General features: G+C 42.6%; 1 pseudogene; it reads right to left on the reverse strand.

The window, feature by feature from the left end:
• Nucleotides 1-3,370: 3,370 nt before the first annotated feature.
• On the reverse strand, nucleotides 3,371-4,382 carry LOC110579719 (annotated as a pseudogene).
• Between the last annotated feature and the right edge of the window lie 3,432 nt (nucleotides 4,383-7,814).

Below are 7,814 nucleotides of genomic sequence, written 5' to 3' on the forward strand. Positions count from 1 at the left end.
AGTCGTTGAGCGTCTGCCTTTGACTCAGGTCATGATCCCAGGGTCCTGGGATCGAGCCCCGCATCCGGCTCCCTGCTCGGCGGGAAGCCTACTTCTCCCTCTCCTGCTCCCCCTGCTTGTGTTCCTGCTCTCTCTGTGTCTCTCTCTGTCAAATAAATAAAATCTTTAAAAAAAAAAAAAAAAGAAACAGTAATAAAATAAAGCAGCAGTTACAGGTTGCTCCTTGTAAAAAGGGGATTAAATGAGATAATGCATATATTTGACCTTTTTAAAGACCTTAAGGAAGGTTAACTGATTTCAAAATAAGAAAATCCCTCCATCTTGCTATCCTCAAAATTCAATGCTTTTATGTTTCCTCAATCTTTTAAACCTTAACCTTGTGCATATATAGTTTCTACATGTTTAGAGATTTTTTTTTTTTTTAAATATTTTTATTTATTTATTTGAGACAGAATGAGAGAGAGAGAGAGCACATGAGAGGGGGGAGGGTCAGAGGGAGAAGCAGGCTCCCTGCCGAGCAGGGAGCCCGATGCGGGACTCGATCCAGGGACTCCAGGATCATGACCTGAGCCGAAGGCAGTCGCTTAACCAACTGAGCCACCCAGGCGCCCTGTTTAGAGATTTTTTATTTGCAAGTGAAAGAAACCCAAACTTCAAGTGGGATTAGGTGTAATACCATCAGGCCATTGTTTCCATTTCTCTCAAGAGGTCTGTCCTTTTCCAAAGGTCTCCATCCTCAGGAAGAGAGGAAGCAAGCTATCTGGTGTCTGTTCTTGTAACGGTGCCCATCCTATCATGAGGACCTCCCCTTCATTACTTCAGATAAACCTAATTACCTCCTGAAGGTCCCATCTTCAAATACTATCACATAGGGGATTAGAGCTTCAACATAGGAATTTTGGGGGAATGCAGTTCACTCCACAGCACTGGACTTCGCAGGCAGAGATCTTCTCCCCAAACTATCATACAAAAGCTGTTTCCACTTTGGACTAAACTCAACCACTTATGGTAGCCAGGGACTACTGCTAACTGAGGAGCAGAATTTTTTGCCCACAACTGATAGAATCATTGTAGCAAGGCATGGGGGGGAATGAGATGACATGGAGTGGCTTGTTTTGGGGGTGAGGGAAATTCTGTCCAAGCAGTGTGGCTGCTATTTAAGATGGGAGGGGAAGAAAGGCATTAACAGTGTGAATTAGGTTGAACTCACCTATCCCCTGTCACTGGCTAGTCAGCTCGTTTTCAGTGATAGATTTCTGTTCAATAACATAACTAAATGGAATTTCAAAATTTCTCATGAATGTGTATTAATGGTAGGTTTTCAGAATTTGTGTCTGACATGCCCAGCAGTGGTTGCTGCATAATGGTCAAAAGCTGCTACTACGGAAGCCAAGGGTTCTAGAAAATCCGTATTCCTACAGCAGGGGAGCCCCTGCTTCCATACTAATCTCCCCTAAAGAAACCCAGTCTTGGCATGATTTTTGAGCTGTTTTTCTCAGGCCACATTGCTCCAGAGAATGGGTTAGGTTACTGTCAAAGCCCAAGGCTGTAAACTTTTGTCTTCTCCTAGAAAGAATGAATATCTAAAAATTATTTATTTATGGGTTCTTTTTTTTTTAAATTTATTCATGAGAGACAGAGAGAGAGAGAGAGAGAGGCAGAGGGAGAAGCAGGCTCCCAAGGAGCAGGGAGCCCGATGCGGGACTCGATCCCAGGACCCTGGGATCATGACCTGAGCCGAAGGCAGACGCTCAACCATCTGAGTGAGCCACCCAGGCGCCCCTATTTATGGGTTCTTAAATAACGAATCAGGTCATGGGGGTTAGGTTGGTCACCATTAAGACTGATATTTGCTTATGTTGAGGAAACTGGACTTTAATTCTTAAGTTTCTATTTTTGTCATTCCATTTTCAATAATATACATAATTTTCTTAACTTAAACAGAGCCTATGCTATGTAATCAGGATCATGATCAATATACAGGGGAATAAACAAGTGTAGGAGACTGTTGTTAAGGATTCTAAGTGGAAGAACAAGACTAATCCTATAGAGATGATGGCAAACCAACCCTATCCTAAGTGTGTGGTAAAAGAAGATTGGAACAATAGATACTTAGAGGAAGAAAGATCCCAAGGGATTGAGTTTTCATGAGGGCTTCATGGTGGTAGTGGCACTTGAATGGGGCTCTGAAGGATGCATAGGATCTGAATAGGAAAAGAATCTGGGAAGAGCATTTGTTGAGGGGTTGGGAATAAGTACTGGTATGGTGTGTGCTGGGATCCCTGAGAAGTCAAACCAGAGAGAGAGAGTCATGTGTGGGAAAGGATGATGGATGGAGAGTTCTTCATTGTGTCTCCTCCCATTCCAAAATTTATTATTTTTTTTGGCTTTCAGTTGCTTAAAAAAAAGCACCAAATGAATCATGAAGTTTGGAATCCTTCTAGAGTGTTTACACTCAATGGACATGACCTTTTGTAACTGTCCCATGGGTGACCATTCTCCCCCCCCCCCCCCCCCCCCCCCCGTCTTTTTTTTTTTTTGTTTATTCCTTTTTTTTGTTTTGAGGCACAGCTTACTAAGGATTGCAGATGGCACCCCCCCTCTCCTAGTGGGGGGCTCTGTCCTCTGCTGAAATTCAGCCCTAAGTGAAAATGCTATAGGCTAGAAAGGAGGGGAATTGAAACCAGGAATGAAATGCAGAATGAGAAGGCAGGTAGAACCTGAAACTGACAATTTCATAAATTCTAAAGCAAACCCATAGTTGTGGCTCAAGTTAAAATAGGTGTTTTCTTTTTTTCAAAAAAAAAAAAAAAGGAGTCACTGTTCAAAATTTATTTGGTATTTTAGTTGGTATGACACTTAGATTGTTGGTTGCATTGTCTTTTTACATTATATGGCCATGTACATTATATTCTGACATATATGGTACACAAAATAAGATCCTTTAGGACAGTTATGCACAACACATGCAATATTGAATTTATACATTGGATCCCAGGATGTGACGGACTGAAAAAGATGGACTAGGCATGTTGGGTGTTGGGTGAAGGAAGCAGAAGTGACAACACACAGTAAACACACATCTGGTGTAAAGAGCAACTGCAGCTATGTAATATTGACAGTGGTAGCTCTGAGATGGTGGGGCTAACTTACACTGACCAGCTTAGGACTACAAAGCCAGGTAGCATCCAGCATCGGGATACAGCTGCAGGGTTTGGTGAACCATTCCTATTTGGAACTTTAGGAAACTGATGTTTTTTCTTAGGCCATTTTAATATAACTTGAGTAACAGATCAGATGATAAGGACAATATACACAACCTCCAACTAAAATCCTGCTGTAGTCTAGACAGTGAAGCCATTAGAAAACTTTAGAACTGCAGCTCCTTTTGGATCCCCCAAAGTGTATCTGCACTCTTCTTCAAATGGGTCTCTTCCTCAGGAGTCCATCACCTTCACAACATCTAAAATTCCATTCTGTCCCAAGATGCAAGGAACACTAAGGAAAACAACTTTAATTCCATGGAGACCCTTAATCATGGTGGAAATTGGATGCACCCGCCTAAGATTCTTCATTATACTTTCTACCAAATGTGCCACACAGTCCAATGGCCCAGGAAGTGTAGCTTTTCAGTTTGATCGACTCATAGACACTGTCAAACACCTGTTTGTGAACCTCTTCCCATGGTTCCTTATCGGCATCAGTGCCTAAGTCAAGGTGCACATTTTTCAGAGAGACACCAGCAACATTTACTCCACTCCATACAGGCATACTGGAGTCTCCATGCTCCCCGAGGACCCACCTGTGACAGCTTAATGGCTGAACTCCCAGTCTTTCCTGCATTAGGTAATGGAACCAGGCTGAATCCAGATTGCAAGCACTTCCAATAACATGGTTTTTGGGAAAGCCACTTAACTTCCAAGCTACATAGGTCAAGATATCCACTGGATTGGAAATGACAAGCAACTTGCGGTTTGGGCTGTATTTTATGGTATTAGGAATGATGAACTTAAAGATGTTCACGTTACGCTGGACCAAGTTAAGACCGCTTTCTCCCTCTTGCTGACAGGCCCCAGCTGTGATAATAACCAGCTTGTAGTTTGCAGTCACGTTATAATCTTTGCCAGAGACAATTTTTGGTGTTCTAAGGAAAAGGCTGCCGTGCTGGAGATTCATCATCTCTCCCTTCAGTCTGTCTTCCATGACATCAACAAGAGCAAGTTCATCTGCCAGGTCCTTCATTAAGATACTGGGATAGGACAAGCCATGCCAACAGCACCAACCTCAACAGCTGTATTCTTATTCTGGGGGGTATGTTCTTCCTTAAGAAGATTCTGAATCAGCTGATCTTTGAGAGTTGCCATTTTGGACTTAGAACCAAAAGGAATTGGGAGTGCACGTGGGGCGGGCGTCAGCAGCACACGAGGTTGGATCCGGTCTTGGCAGACTGCTCCGACACTCTAAGATAGGTATTTTCATTGTTAGTACTTAGGAGGAGTTAAGCTTTGGAAATATTGAGACATGGTACATTTATCTTGATTCTTCCAGTTGGATTTCCTCAAAGCATAATAAAATACATAAGTGTGTATATATGTAGATTCTTGTCAACATTGTTAGAAAATGTAAATTTTAATTTATCAAAGAATCATTTTTCAGGTTTACTGCTTGAAATTGTGGCTTTGGATATGTGTTCCTTACTAACTTCTGGAGATGTCTATTTATCCTGAAAAATGTCTTAAAAGGGGTAATGTAGGTATTTGCAGCTTATGACAGGCCTTAATAATTCTGGTTCAATGTTACTTGGGTCCTTTGATTTACTGTCCAGTGGAACACAAAGTCTGATATTCTAAACAAATGAATGGTTAATAAAATTCTGACATTTTGTTGGGATTCTGTGAAAGTTGGCATCTGGATCATCATTAGAAGTAAAATATTTTGTGAGGGCAAAATTGCTGAGTCTCCTACTCAATAGGAAAATAGGTGAAGATTATTACATTTACAACTTGGGGTGCCTGTGTGGCTCAGTTGGTTAAGTGTTTGCCTTTGGCTCAGGTCCTGATCCCCGGGTGCTGGGATCGAGCCCTGGGTCAGGCTCCCTGCCTAGCGGGGTGTCTGTTCCCCAGCCCCCTCCCCCAGCTCATGCTCTCTTTCTTTCTCTCTCTAATATATAAATCTTTGAAAAAATAGGCAAAACTTTCCTACACTGATTTCCTATAGACTGTGATATGCTCCTTTTACACAAATGTTTTTCAGTTAAGATAACTGCTCATTTATTTCTTCGTTTGTGGTTTTTAACTGGTGATCCTTCTCCTGGTATAAATTGCTGAACATGATCTTGGGGGCTTTTCCCAAAGGTGCCTACTTTTCTTCTAATGGTCAATTGTCTTAAGTCAATACCCTAAGGCTTTCTTATTCCCTTCTTCACTCCTTCTGACTCTGCTATTTATTATGTAGCTTACCTTTGGCTTCTTTATTTCATTTTTCTTTAAACTCCATTCCACAGTAGCAATGTGGTGGTTATGAGTGCCAATATTGGAGTCTCATCCTGGTCTCGTGACTCAGTTGCTGTGTGATCTTGGATGAATTACTTCTTTGTTTCTTCAGTGAAGTAGAATCATAATGGACTATATCTTACCAGGTTGGTTTGAAGAAAAAGTGAGATAATGCATGTCAAGTGCCCAACACTGTCTCATATTAAACACTTATGTGAGTCAAGGTGTTGTTATAAAAATCGACACAGGATTTAAGTATCTTTACTTTTTATTTTGATGTTTAAAAATTTATTTGAGAGAGAAAACGAGTGGGGGTAGGGGGAGAGGGGGAGAGAGAATCCTCAAGCAGATTCTACACTGAGCATGGAGCCTGAGGTGGGGGCTCGATCCCAGGACACTGAGATCATGACCTGAGTTGAAATCAAGAGCCGGAAATTTAGCTGACTAAGCCACCTGGGCACCCTGGATTTAAGTATCTTTAAAATACACTTATTTTTCTTTTATGTTTTTTATTATTTTTTAAAATTTTTTAAAAAGATTTTTAATTTTTTATTAGAGTACAAGCAGGGGGAGCAGCAGGCAGAGGGAGAGGGAGAAAGGGAGCCAGATGCGGGGCTCGATCCCAGGACCCCAGGATCATGACCTGAGCTGAAGGCAGCCACTAATGGACTGAGCCACCCAGGCGCCCCAAAATACACTTATTTTTCTTTCACTTAGTATTGGCTGTGGGTCTGGGAGACCCTTCCAAGGGTTGGCTCAGTGATAAAGGCCACTCTGACCTCGCAGCACGCCTGTCTCAATGTGTATTTGCATGGCGAGGGTGCAGGTGGGGGTAATGGAGCATCTCCCTGTCCGTGAAGTGCTTTGTCTCTGAAATGACAGTACCACTGTCACTCACAATGAATTGGCCAGGATTAGTCACATGACCCAGAGGTAGAAGAAGCAGAGACCTGATCTTCCTGGGAGTCCAGCACTCAGTGTCGCCACATAGAAAAATCTACAGCACTCAGTGTAGCCATAGATCAGGAAAATGTCCTCCAAGAAGTCTGTTGATGTTGGAATCACAGAAATTTGAAGCTTCCAGTCCCCTTAAAAGGACCTTAAGTTTTCCATTAGTCCGAGAATTCTCAGATTCTGTACGGCCTGGGCAATCTGAGATACTAGTCCAAGTTTAGAGAAAGGCTGCTACTTCATGGAAAATGCATGAAGGACAAAAGAAACTGTTCCTAGCAGCTTTGAGAGCTTTGACTCTGGTAATGAGGGTGGGGGTGTGACAATTATTTGTCTGAATCCCATCTGGTGAGGTTCACAAAGGGCATAGATCTGGCATTTTGATCTTTCCCTTAATGCCCTTTTTCCAAGGGAAGCATTGATGCTGGCTATTGATAGAGCGATCAGAAAGACAGCCCAGCACGTCTTTGGGCCTGTTGGCCGAGAGGGTTCCTGCTCCCTGACAGTTGAATCCATTCTCTGTCACACAGGCACTGGTAATTAAAGCGGGACAAAATAACCAGTGGAAATGGAGTCAGGCTTTGTGTTCCAACAGGCGTGGCAGCAGCTGGTAGCCACGTACCACTTCTGGGGGCTCCTGGGAGTAGTTCATGGACGGCATGTCACTAATGGTCCTCTTCCGGAAGGGGGCCCCTCATCGCCTTCTGCAGTGACCAGTATTGGCAGTCCCTTGAAATGGTGAAGCTTGCTGGTGCCTAGTGGAGAGGTCCTTCTGTCAGCACTGATTCTGTTTGGTGGAGGTGTGTAAAGAGTGATAGCCCTTCTCATTGGAGGGGAGGCAAGGTGGAACAAGGATGTGGAACAGTACCGTAACAGAAACCCAGATACTTGATTTTCCTATCGATGCCTGTAAAAAGTTCCTGTGAGAATCTGGGCGTGTCACTTTATTTTGTTGGACCTATTTCCCTAACAAAACAAAATAAAACCCTGCCTCTATTGGAGGATTAACAGGAAAGGGCAAATGATGTGAGAAATAGGCAGATCCATAAAAAGCAGAAAGGTAACAGAAGGGGTGTTTTTCCTCTTCACAAAGTAACAGGTTTTATTATAAAACTTTTGGGAAAGTAAGAAGCACAAGTAAAAGTTTAACACGAAAATCCTGAAAACCAAGCATGATGCCCCTGCATCGAGAAGACTTCCATTAATGAATAGGTGTATAGCTTTCCAAGAGTTTTGTAATCTACTCGTTCCATATAAAGCACATTGGGGACATCTTTTTGTATTGTTACATCTTTTTAAGTGGATGTGTAGCAATTCACTGAACGATACTCTAACTTGTAAAACCAATGCCCTGTGCAGGGTATTTCAGTG

The sequence above is a fragment of the Neomonachus schauinslandi genome, chromosome 13 (assembly GCF_002201575.2).
Source record: "Neomonachus schauinslandi chromosome 13, ASM220157v2, whole genome shotgun sequence".
NCBI lineage: Eukaryota > Metazoa > Chordata > Mammalia > Carnivora > Phocidae > Neomonachus > Neomonachus schauinslandi.